The sequence below is a fragment of the Pezoporus flaviventris genome, unplaced genomic scaffold (genome assembly GCF_033815535.1).
Source record: "Pezoporus flaviventris isolate CSIRO_AGI_PZ_B2104156 unplaced genomic scaffold, CSIRO_AGI_Pfla_v1 ptg000029l, whole genome shotgun sequence".
Lineage (NCBI taxonomy): Eukaryota > Metazoa > Chordata > Aves > Psittaciformes > Psittacidae > Pezoporus > Pezoporus flaviventris.
The window spans coordinates 18,541,661-18,566,064 of record NW_026892577.1 but is presented as its reverse complement, the minus strand read 5'-3'; the positions used below and the strand labels follow the sequence as shown (position 1 = coordinate 18,566,064).

General features: G+C 42.5%; 1 protein-coding gene across 1 annotated transcript in view; it reads right to left on the bottom strand.

The window, feature by feature from the left end:
- The window catches only part of HELLS (helicase, lymphoid specific), a 324,719-nt gene that overhangs the window by 144,323 nt on the left and 155,992 nt on the right, over window positions 1–24,404 (bottom strand). The gene's annotated exons all lie outside the window — the stretch shown is intronic.

Here is a 24,404-nt window from a genome sequence, read left to right as displayed (position 1 = left end):
CAAATGTAGCGGGTTGGCAGTAGATCAGGTTGAACTACCCAAGGTTTTGCTGAGACTAAATAAGGTTTAAATATTTTCATTATGTTTCCTCTTCACCTTACTTATCATACTGGCATTGATAGAAGCAAGGCTGCTTTCCTGAGTGTTGATCACCCTTCTGCATAGTCAGTAAGTGCTGTTAGCAGTGTTTAAAATATAAGTGACTTGTTGATGCAAGAGAGAGACAGGGGTTTGAATAGCTAACTCTCCTTGTTTTGGCAAGCCTATTAAGATGTCAAGTGGCTCATACAGTGGACGGGATTCTGAAACCTGCAGTAGCACAGCCCTGGAGTGCGCTCAGTCTGTTTTCACAGTGATTCTCCTCACAGGTCTATATCTGGTAATAGACTGCCGCTAGCAATTTGCGTGGACTAATTGCCAACAGTGTTGTCACCTGTCACAAACAATTCACAATCAAATACTGCCTCTCTGCAACTCTGGGCAATTACTATGTATCTTATAAGATGTGTTATAATGTAGTATGATCAGTAAACAACAGCATTGTACTGACTTGCATTCTGAAGAGTGCTGGTGGAAGCCAGCTTGCTGTGAAGCATGGCTACCTCTGGCCCTCAGAAAACATCCTTTCATTTTCTGTGTGCAGGAGCCAAGAATGAGAGATGGCTTGCACTTGGAGTGGGGGGTGAGACAAAATACTGCTTTAAAGGCACTGATGTCCCCAAAAGGGCCTCATGGTGAGGCAGTTTGGCTTTCAGTCATTGTCTCAGAATAAAAGGCAAACTCCAACCCCTCAAACCTAGGTCTTAGAGCAGTGTGGGCTTTATGGAAGGTGCTGTTCTGATTTTTAGCAGTTGAGTCAGTAAAACAGCATGACTTGGCATCTGCTTATAGAAGAAGTTGGGGAAGGATATTGCTTGCCAAATATGTGAAGCATTTATGTGATTTACTGCAGCAGAGATGTGAAGTACATCCTACTCAGTCTGGGCTGAGGAGGAACCCTGGGGCTAGGAAGGCACAGAGCTTTGAATGGCAAAGGGAGAGTAGAAAAGCTGTGAACCACCAAGGAGATGCCTGGTCTCCTACCTGCTTGAGCAGCCTGTGGTGGTGATAAACCTACCTCAGGATTGAACCCCTAGGACTGTTCTCTGTGTCACAGTGGAATGAGGTTTGATAGAAGATGAAAGCAAGTTTAGGCTCCTGTTTCAGAAGAGCTCCTGCAATATTTTGTTGAAGGCAGATTGCTGCTGGAACTTTCTGATGTATTTAGGGCCAGTGCTGCTTTTCTGCTGATATGGAGGTCTTTGATTTGTGATACAGTTTAGTTATGCATGAAGATAAAATGTCAACTGTCCCAGTCTTGTTTGTTTCCTTAAAGCTGTAATAGGAAATATCTCAAGTACATCAAGCTAATTAGCTGCAGATACTATTTAGTTACCAGTATTGAACCTGTTGTATCATCTTCTGTATATATGGAATTTTGACTTCTGAAAGCTGTAGGTTAGAACTTGTCCTTTTACCTGTCTGAGGTTAGGCTTCCTGAATACTTTTTGATGAATTATTCATATGGTGAGGAGAATAAAAAGTACACCAATGTACATCAAATTTGGGTTGCAGAAGTTACCAGAGTAGAATTTCTTTGCATTACAGAATTCTGTCCCCCTCCAGGAAACACGTGTACCAGTGATCTCAGCAAATCAGTTGGTCTTCTATGGAAGATCTCATTCTGTACAACTGAGATAACGAACTCTCAGATACATAATCTAAACTGCATTAAAATATGTTTAGTTACCCACCTCTTCACAGAGCACATGCAGCATTCCTCTTTCCTTATTACTACATGACAATTTTCTGATAGCAAAGCTAGAGAGGATTAATTTGTACAAGAAGTCAGGTCAGGTCCATGTAAAGAATGTATCACTGGTACACTGTGACAGAAATGTGTACATACTGTGAATGTAACTTATAGAAAAACTGCACCTTCTGGACAGAGATCACTTCACCTCCCTCATTCTCTAAAAAGAACAATTTTAATCATTATTGTGAAAGCTTATTTAGCTTCTCTTGGCATATAACACAGCTGGGAGCCTCTATACCATATGTGAGTTATGGGGAGTCGAGAATGAAATAGTTCTCCTTCTAAGGTTTGAACATGTTTTAAGAGTAAAATGTGTTGGCCATGAGCACACGTTACAAATGATGGTATAACAGTTAAGCACAGTCACCTTCATTATGTTCAGACTTCACAGATTTTAGCAGTTGAGAAACAAAGAACTGAGTCTAATGCTGTGTGCCTCTTGATATTGATCTTTGGAATGGGGATATGTTCCTAACTCATTCCAGTCCTGTCATGCTGGGAGCAGTTCTGGTTGCTGTGATTACAAGGAAGTGTGGTAGAACAAAGCTGGCTTGCAATTGCTGAGAACGGGAGTACAATGTAATGGAAGTTCTTAAGATCCTGGCAACTTAGCTAACGGACATTGCATGTCTTTGTTAGTGTTTGAACATCTGTTTAGTTAGTAAATCCCAAGACAAGTGAGTACCTTGCTCTTTCTAGGATAAAACTAATAATGTTTGAACGACTTGTTGAAAATGTTTTGGCCCATCATCATTTGGGCTAGCCCTTTATTTTCTGGATGGATGGATGGCTGGATGGGAAAAAATATTTATCATATTATAGCCAAATACAAGGCAGCTGAGTTACTGATCTTATGAAATGTATGTCACTTTTACTACGTAGTCATGTTCAAAAGGTCTTTCCAGCCCTTACTATCTAGAGGAAATAGTCTGATTGAGCCGAAGCATACTCCACTTCCGAATGCATGACCAGGCTCTGTTCAGCAGTCCCTTAGCCAGGACAAGCAAGTTGCTTACTTGGGAGAGACTGCAAAATTCCCTACCTTTGTTTAAAAAGTGCAGGCATGGTAGATGATGGGTGATAGGTGAAAGGAATGAGAAGAGAATTTATCCTCTATCAGTGTTTTCTACACAGCTTGTAAAGTTCCATGAAATTAAAGGAGTCTTTAGGTAAAAATTTCAGACCTTAAGTCTAAAGGGGATAAGGATCTGCAGAAGACCAGGTGTAGGGTTAACAGAGAATAATCTAACCAAGATGTGGTCTCATAAATGGGAACACTGTCTCAGGTTGAAAGTTTTGACTTGGATTAAGTGAATAAACATTTCCGAAGACAGAATTTTATGCATCGATGAATAAGAAAGAAGCTGAGTTTCATTTGAATATCTAATGCCAGATAAGTTATTCATGTGCTTCTCTCAGATTTTAATACTTTTTCTTGGTTTTAAAAATGGAAATATGTCACCTCAGAATCATTTTAGAAATCAAAAAGTACTGAATCATTTTGTCTTAGCCTTACAAACAGTATCCTTCCTCCCTTTTGAAGTTCTGCCACCATATTTGACTGTTCTTGTTGCTCTTGTAAGCACATGGCTTATTTGTCCTTTGGCACAAATTTGTGATCTGCCCTATCTTTTGTCTCTGATTTTATGGTTTTTTTTAAATGATAAGTCTGAAAAGTTTATAGTTCATCTGAGTATTTGTGGGTTGTCCTCATCTCTCAGATATTTAATGACCATATTAGGGAAGCTCTGAAAGCCCAGAGAATCTAGTTTATAGAGATGCTGGGGAGGGACTCTTCATTAGGGACTGTAGTGATAGGACAAGGGGTGATGGGTTAAAACTTAAACAGGGGAAGTTTAAATTGGATATAAGAAGGAAATTCTTTCCTGTTAGGGTGGTGAGGCACTGGAATAGGTTGCCCAGGGAGGTTGTGAATGCTCCGTCCCTGGCAGTGTTCAAGGCCAGGTTGGACGAAGCCTTGGGTGATATGGTTTAGTGTGAGGTGTCCCTGCCCACAGCAGGGGGGTTGGAACTTGATGATCTTAAGGTCCTTTCCAACCCTAACTATTCTACAATTTTATGATTCTATGATTAGTTCTGAAAGCTTAATATGCTTACAGAATTTGAAAAACAGCTTGACTTGCTGGCTTGCAAAGCTGTAAACAAGAGGAATCAATGGTTCACAGATATGAATACTTTAATAATATCTCATGGGAAATATGAGAGAAGGCCAGTTATTCAGGTTCATGGGCAGCATCTATTCTGGTGAATGATGGAGTATGTACAAAGATACGTAGGTCATGCTTTCGTACTACCCTTTCACCATCCTGAGTGAAAATGTAAGGGGCCAACACATCCCAGTTCAGGATGAGGAACTGATTATGTTAGTGCCATTTCTCTGTAGACAGAGAAATTCTGAGATGTTCTGCACAACCTGAGCAAGTGTGCTCAATTATTAATTGGATTACCATTATATCTCACATCCCATGAGATATTTAGCGATGAAGTATATCTGCCTCTTCATTTTTATAGAATCCCAGTCAACAGAAGGAATTTCAATGCAATAACAAGGTGGCTGTAGTTAATTTTTTATGAGGTATGTGGATTTTGAAATAATACAAGGATCTTTCTGCGTCATTTTGATTTTTGTTCTGAGCTTTTGATGATGTTTTTCAAACTTATTTTCCGTAGCCTCAAAGAAGGCTGAGGTTTTTCGATATTCATATGGTTCTTTAATTAAAAAAAAATAAAGAAGCCAACAAAAAAACAAAATAGCCCTTTAAGGATTGCTATGTCTGCTCTACAAGGTGATGGAGTCTTTATCACTCTTCTGCAGTGGAAGTACAGTGCTCACTTTTGCAAAAGGTGCAGGTAGTTATTTTCTCTGGAGAATGATGCTGACAGCTTGGTGCTTCAGAGGTGATAAATAGAGTCTCTAAGGGGAAGTCAGTCTTTAGGAATGTGAGAAGTAAATGCTGTCTAGGCCATGTGTATATTTATAGGAGTAATACTCATAAATGCTTGATTGATCTCACCTGGGAATCTGGAGCAGCCTTCCTTATGCCTGGGAGCACAGTGCTGACATAGGTATGTGGCAGCTTGCTCACATATCTCCATATGGCCCTGTGTTGTGCGGAGTAGGCATTCCCAGAACATTAATATTTTCTATTTTAGTTGAAACCTAAGATTCCTGGTTACTGTGTGAGCTACAACAGCACAGACTTTGCAGAAAACCCCAGCTGTCATGGCCATCGCAGTCAGAGCACAAGACTGGCATGGCTGTGCCTTCTACACAGTTGTCCAAGTGTTCCTTGATATTCTTGTCTCTCAACTGGAGAGGCATGGATTTGATGGATAAACTACTTGATGGATAAGGAATTGGCTGGATGGCTACACTCCAAGAGTTACAGTCAATGTCTTGATGTCCAAGTGGAGACAGTGACAAGTGGCATTCCTCTGATTTTATTCGAGTTTGGCTCAGACACCTGGCAGGGTGTAGAATCATAGAATCATAGAATCGTTAGGGTTGGAAAGGACCTTAAGATCATCAAGTTCCAACCCCCTGCCATGGGCAGGGACACCTCACATTAAACCATATCACCCAAGGCCTCATCCAACCTGGTCTTGAACACTGCCAGGGACGGAGCATTCACAACCTCCCTGGGCAACCTATTCCAGTGCCTCACCACCCTAACAGGAAAGAATTTCCTTCTTATATCCAACCTAAGCTTCCCCTGTTTAAGTAATAGCAGTCCAAGGTGTTTGCTGTTCTGGGTTTCAGTATGCACAGATGGAAGTAACTGAGCTCTGTTAGGGGATCTTCAATCGAGCACAGCACCTTCTTGCCCCCTGCACCCAGAGTGCTTGTGCAATGATTAAAGGGAAGCAGTGGCTTCTGGAAACTTGTCACCAAGCATTTAGAAAATCATTCTGTTTGGCAGCGTTTCAGCTTCTTATTTGTGAGTCTTCCCTCCTCTGTCCTTTGATATTATAGGTCTTTGCGTTAAAATAGGATCTGTGCTTCCCAAGAGAGAATGCCTGGAGCATGGTGTGAAGTCATGTTGTATGTTCATAGTATTGCCACTTCAGATGTTCTTGCATCAGTGTGTGGGTTCCCCCATCACAAATTAAGCAATTTCACTTGAGGGATCATGAGGGGGTTTTGTTTGTCATGTAAGAATATACATTAGAATGACTTTTATTTGCTTTCTGGTTCTTCAAGTTTGTCTCTTCACCATCTCTGTCAGTAGCTCTCTGTTTTTATTTTGGGGGTTGGCTTTTTTATTTACTTCAGATGAAAGCGGAGATTCTCACCCAGTCTTTTATTTCCATCAGGTTTGGCTTTATGAAAACGTCACATATTTTAAGAACTGACAAGGCCCTACTAGATGTGCAGTGCCCAATGGTGCATCAGACTGGCAGGTGGCACTTTGGGCTGTGCCCATTCTTAACTGACTGGGAGATTTTATATGATTTAGAGTAGCTGCATAAGTGATTGTTGGCAATTCTGGATGGGTTCAAGCTTTGAGAATCCCCCAGGAGATTCTTAGTTAAAGACTGAATGTTATTACTTGACTAGAGCTATGTGAGAAGACTTCAGTATTTTGGCAGTGACATTTTAGAACTATTGCAGTTACTTGAACAGTAATGTTAAAAATCTGGGCTGCATTTTAGCACCAGGGCTTTGCTGAAGACATGGTGGGTTTTAAAGCCACTTTACAAGAAATTAATCTCGTAAATTTTGTGCACTTCCTGGTGGTCCAAGTATGAAGACCAAACATGGAGTTTTTTCATGCTCCTCTTCATTCATAGGAACAAACTGAATCACAGCTGGGGCAGACTTTAGGGGGAGAAGGACTCTTGAGCTGAAGTAAGTGATTTGCTCGTTAGCTTTCCAGCTCACTGGAGGAATAGTTATACCAGAAAAATCTGCAGGCTTGCTCACTGGCATTAATGCAATCCAAAACTTTTGAGAACTGGAACCAGTGCTCCCCATGGTTTGTGCACCCGTCACACACAAGACCATGTAAGGGCCAAACAGGAATTTTACAGCCTTTTAAATTCCAGCAATGACTCAGAAAGGGCAGACCCTGCCTGAAGGCACAAGTACAGGGATGCAAATGATTGAGAGGTGCCTTTGGGCTGCTTATTCTTGTAACTCCACATGTAGCTCTCCCAACTGTAGGTATTATTTATGTTAATATAATTGTCTAATCCGTTTTGAAAGCCAGTAAAGCTATTTCTCTATGCTATTCCCTCCTTGCCCTCTGATAATAAATTCCTCAGGCTGATTTTATGCCACATTTTATAAATTATTTTCATGAAAGAATATCTATTACATTTACTGCCTTTTTATAGCATGGAGCAGCTATAAAAAAGCAGCACATCCCAGTCTTGCTTCACAATTATTTATTCATTACTTCACTTGCAGCCTGAAATCAATCAGCTTTTCTTCTTTGCTTCCATCTTTTCAAGCTAAATATTTCTCTAATCTTCCCTTGTAACCTTAATATATGTTTGTCATTTTTAGTCCCTTAAGCATTGATTTGATTAGTTGTCTAATCTTACAAGGTTCTTTGTTATTATTTAATTATACATGGGTTAGCGAGTCAGATTTGCTGGCTGGCTGCTCCAAGAGTCTGCCTGATTCTTCTGTAACTCTTGCCTAGAACATTATGAATCCCAGTCCAGGTGATGATGGGGTCTCTGGGATTTTGACAGCATCCATCTGCCTGTCCAGAGATGTTCCTCCCATTAGAACTTTCTTGTGCTTAAGACAAGCAGGAATTATCTTAAATCATGTTTGTTGGGACCCACAGCTATAGGCAGGGTACTGCATAGTCCGGCAGCAGCCACAGCAGCTTTGAAACTGCCTCCAGTGTTCCTCACTTCCGCATCCTGTAGCAGTACCCTGCAGTTCATGGTAGCTGTAACTTGGCATGCTCTGGCCTGAGCACTGTTCTCTGAGATCTTAAATCTCTGTGTAATCCATTTTAGAACCCTAGAAAGGCCATCTGAGCAGACGTTTTGTAGTTGTTTTCACCCATTTTAAGGAGACCTTACTATGAGTGTAACTGCAATCGTACCTGATGTAACTTTGCCAGCTACTTTGTCACTTGCAGTGTTCAAGCCCAAGATACAGAGTTAGAAGGGAATCTCATGACAATTCTTCTCTTAGTGATTACAATCAATTTTCTTCTGTTATATATGGAGACATCAAAGCAACATGAGATTTAAAGAAATACAAAACATAAATTTGTTCTTTAGAACAGGGAGCATTTTCCTTTTCCTGTTGTCCTGATTGAGAACCTTAGCATTTGCTCTTTATTTTGCCAAGGACAGATCATGTTTTCAGGGTCTGAGTCCTATTTCTGAATTAGAAGGGCAATAAAGAGAAAAAGAACTCATCTTTTAAAGTCTCAGTGGGAAAACCAGAAAGTCTCAGTCATGCACAGATGGGAATAGAAGCAAGCAGTGTGACTTGCTTACATGAGACTCTCTTGCTGTTTCATTGCAACACAGAGCTAATGTACAGAGAAAGTGGAGGGACATTTCACATCAGTTACACAGCTTGTGGACAGTATGCCTGTGTTAGCTTTTCTGTGAGCTGATAGTGACCCCATGCAGTCAGTGCATTGTTCCTTTTCTCATTTCCATCTGCTCAGACTTCCAGTTTCTCAAATCACTGAAAGTTTGCTGTTGTTTTTTAAATGTGTCCTAGGTTTGCTGTAAAGTGACCTCGTACTGCCAGGGAAAAAGATTTCGAGACACCTTCAGCCCAACATCTACCCTTAAATAAATGGATGATGCTTACAAATTGTTACAACCCTCTGGGAATGCCTGAGTTGAAAGAGAATCGCCACCACCTTGGTGGTTATTGATGTCTGCAGAGATCAATTTATTTTCATGAGAGAATTCAGAATTCAGCCACTTTACTCTTTGTTCTCTGTATTTTGGTGTATAGTCATCTCTCATTTGGTAGATGCATGGCAGAGCCAAATCTCTGGTTGTGTCTGTCTGTCCAGCATTGTGTGATTTCATTCAAAGGCAATGCAGACTCTGTGTTAGATCAGATAGAGTCTGCTCTGGCAATGATACGTCTGCCTGACATGCCCCATTGCTCCTGCAGTCTACAGCCGAACCCTCTTTATATTATTCCACTGTTCCTTTTCTCATTCCCATTTGCTTGTCATCCTGGAGTTTCTTGAATAACGGAGACACAATGATTGCTTTGGGATGTGTCATAAGCTTGTCGTAAGCATTTTCTTTCCTTTAATAGCCCCCTTTGCCAGGCAGTGCAGTTGGAGGAAACAGTAAGGGGAATGACAAGTTACCCCAGCTGTTCTGCTGAAGCGAATGCCTGTGGCTCTTCTGCGTGTTTCCCCGCTCGCTGTCCACATTGATTTTTCTATTACTCTTGGCAGAAATACTGATGCCTATTATTGCAGCCACTGGAAATTAAGGGGGCCTTGTCTCTTGAAGTGTTAGAATGAGAGATTTTAGCACTGGGGAGATGAGGAAAATAAGTGCTTGTACTTTAAGCAATTACTGATATAAAATCTAAGGCAAGAAACTTACTCGTGTTCTGAATTTTGCATGCTTTTCACTCTTTCCATGTTCATTGAGGTAAAATTCATTACCATAGTTGTTAGCTGTGAACAATTATATTCACTGTGGGGTTAACTCGTGGCTGGATTTAAAGTCAAAGCTTTATTTACAGCCACTTAATGTTTACCTCAAGCTGTGATAAAGATCTTATACCTTAGGGCTCCAAGTGATTTGCAGAGAGGTCAAGTAGAAATAACATACTGTCTTCCTTGCATAGCCTTCTTGAGATGCAAAGGGAGAATGCAAGTGCAAAAGGCACCTGCCTTCCATAGGGAGTACCCCATGGGAGCCAGCTATTACCGGGGTCAAAGCACAGCTGTGCTGCGACCCAGTGAGGGTGGGATCCTTGCAACCCCTGGAGCTGTGGCTATTGCCCCCCTCCCAGTGCAGAGTAGCTCCCTCCTTACCTTGATTCTGCCTCACAGTGAGGGCAGAACCATGGTTCTGCATGGTTCATGGCATATTCACCCTTGTACAAAGCCCTTTGTGAGTGATACTGCACAAAGTGCAGAAATCTTTCACTGCCTTCTCTTTCTCTGCCCCTTCCCTGCTGTGGTTTCTTATTCCTGGGCAGTTTTATAGTTCTTGGCCTTCTTGAACCAAACGTGGTGAGCGTGACCTCAGTGAGATTCTGTTGCATTATGTTTCCCCTCTCCCTGGAATGAGGGGCTATTGTTTCCTCCTAGAAAAGTGTAATAGACACAGTGCCCGGAGGCCAAGTCACTGTGTGTTTGACCCTTTGCCTTGGTCACTGACCCACATTTCATTCAAACACATTGGTAAATAGTGGCACTTCTTATGTCTTTAAGATTTATGTAACAGACGGGGGAAGATTAGAATTGAAGCTATCTTTTACTATTTTGGGGCATGGGCAGCCTGCCAGTTTTACTTCTCAAGAAGAAGCATTTGGTTTTGTGAGTATGAAGTGTGTTGACTCATTCTTCTCTTTGACATGCTTTAATACATGTACTGAGTGGTGATGTACATGAGGATGCATTGAGGCTCTGCGTGAGCTGACAGCACTTGATGCACTATAATCTCACATGTGGAAAGAGGAAATGAATTAATCTGCAGTTAAATATAGAGTTGATGAAAGAGGTGGGAAGGGGAGGGGTTGACTCTAATCTCACTTAGGTTGGGGTCATTTGAGAGTAACCTCTGTATCTGGATGGTATTACTCTGGGGTAAGTCATATCTCACCTCTGCAGAGCTGACAATATTAGCTAATGGAAAATGGCAACAAAGTGAGAATGTGCTGTAAGCTCTGGCATCGCTGCAGTGTTGTTCTTTCCGTTCAATCTCTACATGTTGGTGGCACTTTTCTTTTTTCCTTTCAAAAGGTAACCAAAGTATTGTAGGTGTGAGCAACTGCACATCGCTGGAATTACATTTTAAGAACCAAATATGAGGGTGGATTAGTCTTGATCTACAAGCTTGGTTCTCTATGATTGTCATGAAAATGCACCATGACTTTGTTTCTTTATTCTGCAGTTTGTTTGGTTTTTGTTTATTCCCATCTCGGCTTTGAGCTGGGGATGCGGGAGAATTGAGAAACCAGGATACCTCCTCTGTAGCTATCCCATTCTCTTCTCCTTTTTTGTGCAGGTGTGTTCTTGACCTCTGTGATAGACGGAGAGCTACCGATGACCATTCTCTCCAGCTTCCTGAATGCCTATGCTTTTTTTTAGGGGAAAGGCTCCATTATTGTATTGCCTTACTAGTATATATTGGCTGCTTCTGAGCAATTTTCTCTGTGAAGTGCTGCTGGTGTGCCCAACCAGAAAGGCAGCTACACCCAGTCAAAGACAGGTGCCTTGTACTGGGCTGGCACTGCTGCCAGGCAGGGTGCATTGCCTGCAGTGCACTGAAGAAGAGGTAAAATGGATTTTGCCAATTCATTGGGCAGGTAAAACAAGACTTTTGAATATGGGCTGAACAAACCTGAAAGAGGAATTTCAACAGCAGCCAAGAGTTGCTTCTTCTGAGAAGGCAGCTTGAGCTCATCTGTTATATGCTGGCAGTGTTTTCTCAACAGAGTTGAATGCAAGTAGTCCATGTAAGGAATTTGCATTTGGAGATCACATACTATGTGGGTCATATTTGTAGAGCAGTGGGTGAGGAAGGCCACTGGTTTACATAAGCTTGCAAAGATGAAAGGCCTGTTGGTTAAAAGAGTTCATTTTTATACTGAAGAATATCTACACCTGTTTATAGAGATTGAGATCTAACCTGGAATGTACTTGAGCCTTTTTTGTTGACTTCACTGGGAATAACATGCTTTTGCAGGATTTGGCCTTACATGTGAATTAGTAACATCATCGCTGTTGTCTTCACTGTTCCTGGTGGCCCAAAGTGGTATAATGTCGGACAGTCCAGTCCATGGGTACAGGCTGAACTCTGGCCATCTGTCCCTAAGCAGTCTATATAGGTTGCATACAGTTTGTTTGGTAAAGTCTAATAAACTCTTCACAAGTCAATAATATCAGAGATGGCTTATAATATCAGGCTGATTCTCAGTATTATTATTAATTGTAAGTGGCAAAATGCTACTGGAATCTGATCTTTGCTGCAATAGCTGAGGGTGGCAGTTTTGTTGTGTTTGATACTTACTAAGTTGGAACTTTCAAGATGGAGTGTCTGAGATAAGGAATTTTAAAAGATCTGTTGGTAGCTCCTCTTACCTGGACCACAAGTCTTATGACTTCCAGAGTTGAAGACCAAGGACAAGCATTAACTGGGCAAACAGTTGCTCAGGTTGAAGACAGGGACCCTTGTCCTCTCCTCCACGCTGCTGCTTGATGCTGTACAGATGCTGATGGTTGACTTCACTTACAGTTGTGCCAGCTGAGGAATGCATGTGAGCCGTGTCTGATCAGCATCAAGAAAATAGATGAGCTTAATTTATTCACTGGTTTTGTGGTTTAACTTGGTGGATTCTGCTTTCTATGGACTGCGGAGTGCTCACACTGACACTTCTGCTACCAGCATTGTGAGAAGTGGTAACCTCCAGCAGGTGGGATGATGACTAGCGGATTTAAATGGAAACACCATCAAAAGATGGGTGTTGATTTCCACCCTTAGAGGCAGCATTAGACCAATGAAAAGACCATTGGGTTGGGAAAGCAGGAGCCACAGTTTGTTCTTGGCACTGATCCTGGTGTTATGTGATCAGGTCAAGTCACTTCTCATCCACGCATCTGTTTTCCCTTTATCTGCCTTGTCCATTTAAACTCCTTGGAAAAGGGTCTGCCTTATGTGGGCAATGGTGAAATAATATTTTTATCCTGCTAGTCTTCCAGAGCTGCTTAAATTTGTTGTTTGCTAAATGGCCTTTAGATCTGAGTATTGTTGGCTTTTTCATTTCTTTCCAACCCTTTGCGTTTCCATTGCAAATCTGGCCCCATGCTGATGTGTTTGATTATTTTTTCATTACCATTGTGCTTGCTTTGATTTTGCAGCTCAGTGCCCAAATCACAGGGTGCTGTACAAACAACATGATGAAGTCAAGCAGGGTTAGCCTTTCTCTTTTTACCTTGGAAACAATGTGAAACTCCTGTGTTCCTTTTGCTTGGCACCTCCAGTTCCTGAGCTCAAGGCTGCGTGTGCATGTGTGTGTACTGACCTGCCGTGTTCAGGTGTGAGACCACTTGGACGGTATTTTCCACTGCTGACTATGGGGGTACTAGATGCTGTGCTGTCTGCTTGGTTGTGTGTGAGGGCAAGCTGTGAGGTATAGAAAATTAATGTAGATATAGCAGCATGCTGAGCTGATGTCTATGTCTACAGCATGTTGGTTGCGACTAGGTGCCATTACTAGGGCTCACAAGTATACACTTGTCTTGATGATCGTGTCTGACCACTGTCTGTGACAAGGAATTTTCTCTCATTTCTCACCTCTCCTTTTTGATTTTTGGCAGCATTGCTTTCTCCATGGGGATGCGGCTTGAGTGTGGCCTATGTCCAACCCTTTTAAGAAGTGCCAGGTTACTGGCTGTTGATCTGAGAAAGGAAGAAAGAGCTGGATAGCTTGATTCTGCACTACTGCGGTGTTGTCAGCCACTGTATCAGCCTGAATAGAGCAGCCTCCAGAAGCATCCGTAAAAATGTGGACCTTGGTACTTTTGTACTTTAGGCTCATCCTCTTTTGTTCCTGATATTCCCCTTCCCATGTCACACTGAAAAGCCCCTTATGGCAGGTTTGGGTACCAGGACAGACTGAGGCTGTGGCTTGGTTCATCAGAATTACAGACAGCAGTTTCCCTAAGTCAGGGTGATTTATTTGTCTGAGGATCTGAACACCCTAAACTCAAGCAGTGCTTAGAGTTAGGGAAACCCCTACCTTTAAGAGAGTGGGAGTGTGAGACAAACACCCCCACAGGAAACCCCTTTATCAGCACTGTGGTGAGGGGGTTGATTTTGTGTTGGGGTTTTTTTTCTGTTCACTTTGCTTGATTTCAGCACTCACCTGTTCCACTGCTGCATTCACTCAAAGTTACCAGGTGGGAGTGCTGGTCCAGTTTCATGCTCAGTTACTCAGTTTTGTCGCTCACCAAGCAGTTCAGTTACTGTTGGGGGCCTGGTGTGCTGCCTGCTTGTGCTGGAAGAGTCCAACTACCTCTTGCATTATTCAGTGGAAACTCGTTCAGCAGAATTTTCTGTTACAGTGCATAAAGCCAGAACACAGCTGAACACTAACAATGTTACAATTAAAAAACATTGAAAACTTTTTGGCAGTGTCCTTCGTCTCTGACACTGTCAGCTGCCCTACTTTTGTTGCCACTGACAGTAAGGGAAGTCACTTACAGCAGTGGGTTTAAAGTTTGTCTGAACTGAATCCTAGTGTAAATCCTGCATTGATTTTTTCACCAAAAAATAGCTTCTTATGGTCCTCCAGGAGTTAATGTGGGGCATATTTCCAAGGGGAAAGTTCAAATGTCGAGTGCTGTCTTCTAGTCTGGGGCACAGACCAGCTATAACCTGTGTCTATATTCCTGTGTCTTCCTGCGCTCCATGGCTATATGCCAGATTAGAGTCTTAGTTGTAACAACCCTAGGCACCAGAGGAGTTTTTATTAGTTGCTTTTTGTGCCATTTGCCCTCTCCTCCCCCTCTCAACCTAGCTCTTAGCCCTTGTGATGAGTAACAAATTCTCTGCTTTGGGCAGCTTTTGGTAGCTGGGACTCTGGCCAGCTTCAGCCTTTTGCCAACTCACAAGGACAGGGCAGGTTGGGAAAGCAAACAAGCTGTAGTAAATGCCAGCAGGGCAGCTTCTTATATCACAGCAAAACCAGGGCTTGACCCTGCCGCTGGAGTATTAACTCTGTCTTGGTGCTTACTTCAGTCAACTTTATAGGAAATTTTCTTCAAAGTACTAAATAAGCCTTTCAAAAGTGAGTCATTTCACTGATCCCTTTCTACTTCTTACAGATTTCTACTACTATACTGTCCTGGAGAAATTTGTTTCAACTTGTGTTTTCCTAAGACTATTCTAGGTTATTGAAAACTAGCCTGGTTCTTCCAGGCTCATTGTCTGAGGTATTAATGGGTCTTGAAGGAAGTCTTGAAGCTTGTAAAAATACCACACTATTGGAACTTTGTGAGCATATTCTGAGATGGTTCCTACTCCTCGGCAAGGTCCCTGATGCTCTCAGAGTTTTTACCTCTGAGCATCAACTTCTGTTTATGTCCTCCCTGCATTGTCATGAGGACATCTAGCTAGTAAGGCTTATCGGCTGACAAGCTGATAGTACCAGGCCTTTGGAGGTTCTGGTCTTGCGTTGCTTGTAGAAAGAAATGTTGATCCACTCCTCTCAGAGCTTGAATAAAACACACATAATGATTTGTTCAGTCATCCAGCATAGGCAAGAAACTTTTCTAGTTGATCTCTTCAAGTTCTTTTTGAAGTTGTTGAACACAGAGAAGTATGAAGAAGGCAGTGTAGATAGAGTCTGGGTTGCCCCCGGAGGAAACTCTCCCTTCACTCAGTGTGGAAGAAGCTTCGGGTGAGTGGCTGACTAGTTCAGCCTGACAAATGACATGATTAAAATTGAGGGGTGTCAATACTTGCCTTATAAATCAAACTTCAAAGACATCTCACTAAAGCAAGGCTGCTGTTAATGTTTTTGAGTGAACGAATAAAGCTGCACAGCCATCTGTCAAATCAATGTCAAATTAAACTATTTAGACTTAATATTGATCTGGACTTAAAATAGTCGCATTTAGTAACCATCAATACATGCAAAAAAATAAATTGTCCTCTGTGAATTTTGCCTCTGTAGCTGTCAGTCTAGCTGTGTACCAAGGAATTTGTCTGTAGACAACCTGATGTATGTTTCTCAGTATGTGTCTACTATCTGTCCTTCTTTCTGAGGGTTTTTATTACTGGCAGTGGGAAGTTATATTTTGTGTCTGTCCTTACCCCTAGCTCCCAGCCTAGGGTCTGTATGGGACAAGCCTGTTCATGCATCAGGGATATCTGCATAAGATGTGTATTCACATCTCTCTCTCTCTGCATCTTGCAAACCAGTATACTAAATGAAGCTGAAATCAGCAGTGATTTACATTAGTAAACAGACTGTAGGTTGTAGGGAGGCGTTGAGTATTTGTGCTATTTAGCTGTCCTTGCTGCTCTGGGGGGGAATCTCTAGCATAAAGGCAGGAAAACGGACGTGGTTTCAGCTTTCCCAGGAGACAACCATAAATACCAGTTCTCACATAGGGGATGCTAGGATACAGATCTGGTCAGGCTGCTGTTTATCCCAACTTCCTGCATGGTGAGGAGAGGGAATTGCTTTATCTAAAAGTAACATTATTTCTGTCAATGGCTGATTGCTTTGGTACAGTCCTCTTGATAGTTGTGTTGGACAGCAGGACTAGTGGCACTAATAGCATTTTCTTCCTCTTTGACTTTTGTAGGTATGTACTGTTACACAGCAGTTGCATGTGAAGAGAAGACAGAGTGGAAGTTGCTGTCAGAGGATCCTGTCCTCCTAAGCCGGGCCTAAAAGAGTTCAGCCAGCTGGCTGGTGTGAGTACTCTGAAGGGGTGGGGAAGGAGCATGTCACTGTGAGACCTCATCCTGAGTTGGGGCACTAAAATCCCATCTGTCTCTATCACATGCAGTGAAGGAGTTTGTCTTCCTAATAGCAGCCTACCTGGATGGTGTAGCAAAAGCTATTTGTGGGAAGAGCACCAGTGTAATATAGGGGCTTTTTTGGTAGATGAGCCAGTCGAAAGCTCCAGTTCATGAGAGAAGATCAAGCTCCAAGTGCTATTTTTCTGGCAAATCATGAGTGCATTAGATGAAACATAGTAGTTCCAACAAGGTTTAAATTTACGTTTGTCACCATCAGATGTGTTCCTTGTTTATTATTTGCATTTATGACAGCCTTTTCTGTTTATTTTGGTGCTGCTGCCAGAAAAATATTTTGTGCCTTAGTCTAGGTCAGAAGCATATGGAGGTCGTGGGATTTTTGAACTGGTTAGGCTTTAGGATAAGGACCAAAGTTTAGCAGTTGGTCTTGAATAGGCTATAAATGCAGGTTTAGTACTGGTGCTTGTCTGTATGGCAATAGTGAGCTGGATTCATTGCCTCCTCTGTAAGAGGTCATTGGGTTAGGTTTGAGTGGATGTCAGGGTGTGTGACTTGGTGTAGGTTTAGAGCAGACTGCAGCTGTTGGAGTGGGATTGGGATTTGAAGGGGAAATATGGAGTTGATGACATAAGATCAGATCCTCAAGGGGTTACTGGACTAGATTTAGGATAGCTACAGACACGACAGCTACAAATACTAGTGAAGCTGATTTGCTTTCTTTAAAGTTGGTGTGGGGGTTTTGGTACAGTATGGTCTAAGATTAAGTCCTGGTGGAAAGAAGCTTGACAGTTCTTAGGTAAAGTTTGATATTCTTACTTGCCTAAGGCAGAAGTGCTTCAGCCTTTGAGAACTCTGCATTGAAACAGAAGTCTTAGACACAATCAAGTCTGAGGCTCACATGTCAAGCTCTTGGGACCATTTTTTCCCCATTAGGACAACTGTGAAATGGAGCCTGTTTGTGATCAGGACAGCAAAGGTCAAAGCAGCAGTTACAGAAGACTGAATCACTGCCATCCCAGAAATAGCAAATACAACTCTATTGGACTACTTCTCTCTTTGTTTCTAAAAAGGCTGAAAGCATCAGGGGAGCAGTCTCTCCTGTCTTTCCCCTTCCCTTTCCCTGCCTGGATGTTCTAGTGGTCTCAAATTTCAGCTCTGTATGATCATCTTAATGCCTTTTCCATATAACACTCTACCTGATCTTTGTCTCCAAGCCACTCTTGCATCCATACTGACATAGTGATTCTCAGGGTTTGCTTATATCTCTCTCCTTTGCCAATACAGAGCCCTTCCAGTAAGGCTGCATCAGTCTCTTGCACGCTAAACATGCAGAGGCTGTTGTTAGCATGACTGTGCTGTATTTTTTGTGAATTAGTCCTCTCTGAGGAACGCAAGTCCAAGTTGTTGGAGAGGAAGCTGGAGAAACTTTTGGGATGTATCAAGCCACATTTTATGTTGTCCTGCTGCCTTATAAGCAAAATCACATTAATCCTGCTGTTGAACTGGTAAAACCACTTGGGCCATTTCACACCATTTTATGATCCTGTGCTTTGCCTGCAAAAGGGAGGAAAGCTCCTTCTCCTTAGTTTGCCTGCTTTAGATGGGAATATGGTACTAGTCCCCATTCCAGGTTAGGTGGAGCTTTAAATGGCTCTTCTTACATTACCTTTTTATATGAGGGAAGATATATGCCATTCTGTAGTTCGATGACTCTTTTCCATTATTTGTTTATGGGAATGCATGAAAGTGTTTGTATACCATACGATTTTTGCATTTGTTGGTTTTAAAGATATAATTAAGGCATTGTGTTGGTTTTTAATATGACCTGCAATTCATGCTGCAGATCAGCTATTCACTGCAGATCTTTAGTCCAGGCATCTGGCACTTATGGCGACAAAACAGTTCTGGGCTTGACAAGCTGGACCAAAGGCATGGATTTGCAGGGGGATATCTAGCCAGTGTACCAGCAAACAAAGTAAGGCTATGAAAACACAGGGGAGAAATCTTGACTATTTCTTTTGCTGTCACAGGTGAGGGAGGCAAAGTGTGGGAGAACACTGCCAAGTAGGTCCAAGGCCTCTCTAATTGTTTTTCCTGCAAAGGAGGTATCTGCTCCTAGTGCATGTAGAGAGCTGTTGCGGAAACTGCTAAGGAGCTGCTGTTCTCACTGATGGCCACATTTCCCAGGGCCTTCTGGTCAATAGCTGTTGCCTTATTAGTTCCTGAATTCACTGCTTCAAGTGAATTCTGAAGATTACTCAGGCTGCTGTAAGGTACAGTGAGTCCTCCATTAGCTAATTCCCTGGAGACAGAGCAGGATGTCTTCTAGAGGAGGGCATTGCCCAGAATGTCATTTTGTCTCCAGTCAGCTCATCACACCAGCTCTATACCAGCTCTGCCTATTTTAGACTATAAGAAGTTTAAATGGTGCAGCACGGTACCAGAAACTAGAGCAGTAACAGTGAGAGGGAGTTTATAGAAAGCAGGAAGATGAAATTTTCATTTTTTCCATTGAACTTTTGGGAACAGATGGAGAGTTGATGAGGCAGAGATGCTGGAAGGGACAGTGTGTTTCTAATGTTTTCCTTAATGTCTTCCCAATCTGCTCATAGATTCATAGCTCCTGCCTGTTCAGTATGGGGCAGTTAGTGTGTGATGTGAGCACTTCAGCGCCCCCAGGCCTCCAGAGGTGGATATTCCCCAAGGCCTGTTGAGCTGTGTTTTTTTGCCTAAGGAACTTCTGACATAAAGGGTCATGAGAACAGCTCATGGCCTGAGGGGCAATGTCTTTTTTTACTTCATTCCAAGTCCCTGTAGTGATGGGCTTTCTGGATAGAGACAATGACCCAGGAACATCTTGACTGAGGCTGGTATGGATGTCAGCCTCTCTAGCTGGCCTATGTTGGGGGTATTTTTGGTGTTTGTTTTTCTTTCTGTGGGTTTTTTTAAAATCTGCTTAGAAGCCAAGAAGAACCTAATCAGAGCTCAGCAGTGCACTGACCAGCAGTCATTACCGTTACTTAGTCACCCACTTGCTGTTTCTTTGCTCTGACAAGGAATGTTGGTGTGGTGAAAGGGGACGGAAGATCAGCGTTTGTCTTCATATCCTTTAAGAGGTTCAAGCACATTTCCTCTCAATACACCTATACCAAAGTGTTGCCATTAGAGGACAGACTTAGTCAGTGAGGAAACTCGGTGGCAGCCACAGTTTGAGGGAGAGTAATCAATGAGAAGGGGGAACTTAAACTCTCATTAACTCCCAAAGGCAATGACTTTCAGCTGTGAAATGTGAGATATGATTACTCTCTCATTAGCTTTCATAGTTACAAATGTAACTGGTTAAATAATTCCAGCCAGCTGGCCAAGTTAGAGGCAAATCCACATTTATGCTCAGCCTGTTTTTTTTAGGCTGGATCTCTAGTTATTAATGATGCACACAGCATGGCAGAACTGCTGGGACTTAATTTCCATGATAGCCTGGGCTTGGCTGCTGGAAGGCATGTTGCTTCTTTTAGCTCTGTCGTTCTGTTCCTGGAGAACACAGAATGAACTGTGGATAGCCTCATTTGATATTCAGTTGTCTTTAGCAATTAGGGAAAAGCATCGCAGAAAAATACTGAGATGAAGAGAGCGCACAACCTGAATTTTCTTTGCTGTTTCTACTAGTTCCCTTCTTCACTGCACTCCCACCCCTCATTTTTACCCTTGACAGTCTACCAAATCATTGTAATTAGAAGCGATAGTAAGCTTGGGTACTTGGCCCAGAGATTATGCTAAGTATCTGAGTATTTTGAATAAGAGAATTCTACAAAAACCAGCTTCCTTGTGCATCATACAAGAGATGATTTTGTCCTGGCTGTACCTTAAGGTTAATTTAAGCTCTATAGCACAAAGGTTTAAGAGCACTGGTAAACAGCTTGTGCCATTACAAAAGTTTATAATATTGGTTGGGCTGCATTCTGCTACCTTCCCAGTCAGTGATGCCTTTCATTGAATAAGGTGCTGCTGGTTGGATCAGTTATGATGGCTCTGGCCTAAACTAAACTTGTTATGCACTTGAACTGTTGTTGATGGTCTTCTGTAGCAGAGGAACGGAAGAGCCTGGGTTCACCTGTCTCACACAATCCAGTATCACTGAGAATAATCTTTGTGTCTTACACCCCAGTTTGGCACATATGCCATAAATCATGCATGTAAGTTTTTGCTTCCATTTTGCCTGAGTGTAGATGGTAGTACAGGGTACAAAGTGCTGGAGATACATGCAGGTGAGGGTGCATGTTTTCTTGATTGCATACTGTAGTGGCAATTTCCTTAGGACTTGGATAAGCATAGCTGAGCCCTAATTTTTTCCCCTGTAGTGTTGTATTTAGCACATCCTGAATTCTACTACATTGCTTGGTCCTGGGTCAGCAACTGTTCAAGACAGATGAGCAAGGTTATACTTTCTTTTATGCATGGGAGTTTAAATAGGTCAGCAGCTGGGAGAAACTGCTACTCAGGTGACTGCTAAACAGAAGATCACTCTCAGTTTGTGCTGGTGTGAGGCAGTGCGTTCTAGCCACTGCCAAATTCTTTATTCAGTAGAAGACAGCAGCAGGAGCTATGCCTCTCGCAGAAGACTCCCTTAAGATGCTGTAGATCCTAAATCCCAGTTAACTGTAATCCTACCAGGTAGTATTTTTTTCTTTTTTAAATGAGAGATCACTAGCCTACAGCATCTCTTGTCTCCAACAGACAGAAGGGACACTAGGACAGTTCTTCAGTCTTCAGCCAGGAAGCCAAATTACCTATTTGCTTTTCTCAGCCATTTGAGAAAATTTTCTAGCAGTTTGTCTTGTAGTCCATGCTGTGTTCTCTGTACACTTAACAGGTAATGTGCTTTCATTGGATTAATACATATATTATTATTGCAAGGACTTCTTGGTAGCCTTTAACTACTTCTGCCCTAAAGACTTACTAATACTGGCAGATCAAGTTCCTTATCTAGAGCTCTTAAAAGGCTGTGTACATCTTTACAAGGCATTTTTCTCTGTCTCTGGTGACAGCCTGAACACATTTATGCCATGCACATTCAGCTGTTAAGTGCTCCCTGAGTCCTTATGCAGTTGCACTAAGGTGCCTGACAGTTGTAGGGGCTGCTGGCAGCAGTACGTCTTTCTGCGGTGACACTGGTTCCTGTAGCTTTCAGCTGGGAGGACTGAGCTGCAGAGCTCAGGCACAGGTCTGAGGCATCCAAGGGGATCTGGATGTTGGGAGCTCTGGGACAAGCTAGGGCTCATCTCTGATAACAAGGAGGGTGCTGTAAAACTGTACTAACCAGAATCTGGGTGGCTGTTCTGTAACAAAGCAGAAGCTCCAGCCCAGCAGGGTGAGGGTGTGGGTGAATGAGTTTGTGCTCATTCATGGTACTGGGTGGAACCCTAGCAGCAGTGTGTTACTCTGGCTGAGTGATGTTTTGCAATTCAAGCCCTAGAACTTGGAGGAAACTGAATGACCATGATGTAAGTTTGCTTGCCTTCCTCCTCCATTGGCAAAATCAAGTAAGCTCAATCACTTTTGCTTACCGTCTTCTAGATTTATCAAAAGTACCTCTTTTTTTTTTTTTTAAGATTGCATGTCACAGCACTTCTTTGACCTCTTCTGGTGGCTGGGAGGCCTAGCCCCATGGCATACTGGGTGACATAAAAGAACTTGAATGGCTTTGTGACATTTATCAAAACATAAACACTCTGTGGATTGTACAGCAAACTTTTCAGGGTAGCTTATAACTGGAACAACCCACTCCCTCTAGTGAAAGGATTTCCTTATGACTTTGGTAGCAAAACAGACTTGATGAGTGTAGCCTTGTCCAGGGGCTGCTACAGCAGTGATCCAGAACCTCCTAGAACTGGCATCTGCCCGTTATACCAAAGACTTCTTTTGTTGCACAATTTATTTTGGCCCTTTTGCTAGGTGTGATGTCTTTTTGCAAAGACATAGGTATTATGGACGGAAAGCCACAGCAGTGGATGTGCAGCAGTAAGTGCCAGGAAAATTGCAATGTGTAGTACACTGTTACAGCAGGTTGATGGTAAAGCAGCAACCCTTCATAAGGCTGTTTATCCTGCACTCAGGGTTGACTTTGGAAACAACCAAGCTATATGGCCATGCAGCCATGCAAAACTTGCTGCCAGGTTCTACATTTACCCAAGTGGCACAGCAAATTCTCTGAAAATTTAGTTTTCTAGTCTAGTACTTGTCTGTAGCAGAAATTCTTTCCATTATGCCGCATTCATTGAAGGTTCTCTAAGCTGGTTCCTGCAAAGACTAGAATGTTTCAGACCCCAGTCCTTGAGCTGAACTTTTCTATCTAAGTTTGGTCTTGAGCCAGCCCCTGGATTGTTCCCTACTTTGCCTCTCCCCAGGTGCCATTCTTTTGATCACTAGATGTTATTTTTACAGTATAGTTTCTACTCTTTCGACATTTTAATCACAGTCATTTTTATTACCTGAAGACAAACTATCAGAGGCTTGTTTATAAACCCCTGCTACACAGCAAGCAGGGCTTACAACTGACACACTCTTGTGTGGCCCAGGCTCCGCAAGAGACTTGAAGAGATCAAGGAGGTTATTTTCAGGTGGTGAGGGAGGTCTCCTGTTGTGTACTGTTGTATAAACAGGTACATTTCAAGTAATTGGCACTGGTGATGACTGCACATCTTACTCTGAACAATGTTGTAGGCTTTTTTGTTAGCTTTCCTGCTTTGTTGTTGGACACAATGTGTGTTGGCTTGTTTGGGGTGGGGGCGGGGGGCTGGAGGGGGGTTGCAGAAGGGACAGTAGGGTCTGACTGTTCAAAACATACTGTTTCCCCATTCTTTATTCTGACTGTTGATATGTCGGAAATAATCCTCTTCCTCCTCCACCCAAACACACCTGATTTTCAAAGGGGCTGGAATCTTAACCTATATCCAGACCTGAATTTTGCAAATAGCCTCTGAATACCTGCTTCAGTGAATGAAAACAAAACTCCAGGTACAAGCTCCCCAGTGTTAGTCATTTGTGGTGTAGTAGTAAATGTGGGCTCAGGAGCCCTTTGTTTCCTCTGATTAGAACTGCCAGCAGCATGTTCACACTGAGGTATGGGATTGGTCATAAATGAAGTGAGAGAGAGCAGTGTTTTCCAACCTCTTCTGGCCCCTCAGCCTATAAACCAAGTCAGAATTGTGCCCATATTGGCTAACAATTAAATGCTTCAACTGGTGGGAAGCAAGTACTGGGATGCTAAAAAGGTGTATTGGGGAGGAAAAAGGAGAGCTTGTGTTGCTGACAAAACCTGTCAGCATTTCACATTGCATCAGTATGGGTTTATGTGTGTAGGTATTTGGAAACCTTTGTTCTGTGTCCTTCGCCAACACTTCATTGAAAGAATCTGAAGCTAAAGTAAACATTGACCCACAAGTAGCCTTTGCTCTATGCCCTTCTGCAATCAGCAGCTCTTGCCATCTGTGTTGCATTCTAAGTCTTGTTTCAGTGCTGACCTGCTTGCCTTCGAATAATTTTCAGTACATTTTCCCAGTCTGTGAGTTTGGCAGCTTATCAATGCCTGCACATGCATATTTGAGGAATAAAAATTCAGAGACAGGCTGCAGACAGAGACACTGTGGAGTGTTGTTCATGAAAGCCAGCAACGTTTGGCGCACTGGTTGCTGTAGTCTGGTGACAAAGGACAGTACCAAGACACTTGAGGGTCTACTTCATATTATTTCCACCATTAAACTATCACTTGGTCTTGCATGATCCAACCACCAAGGTCTGATTTCAAGAAGTCTTGGCGCCAGTGGTTCGTTTCACAGACAGTCACTGTGGA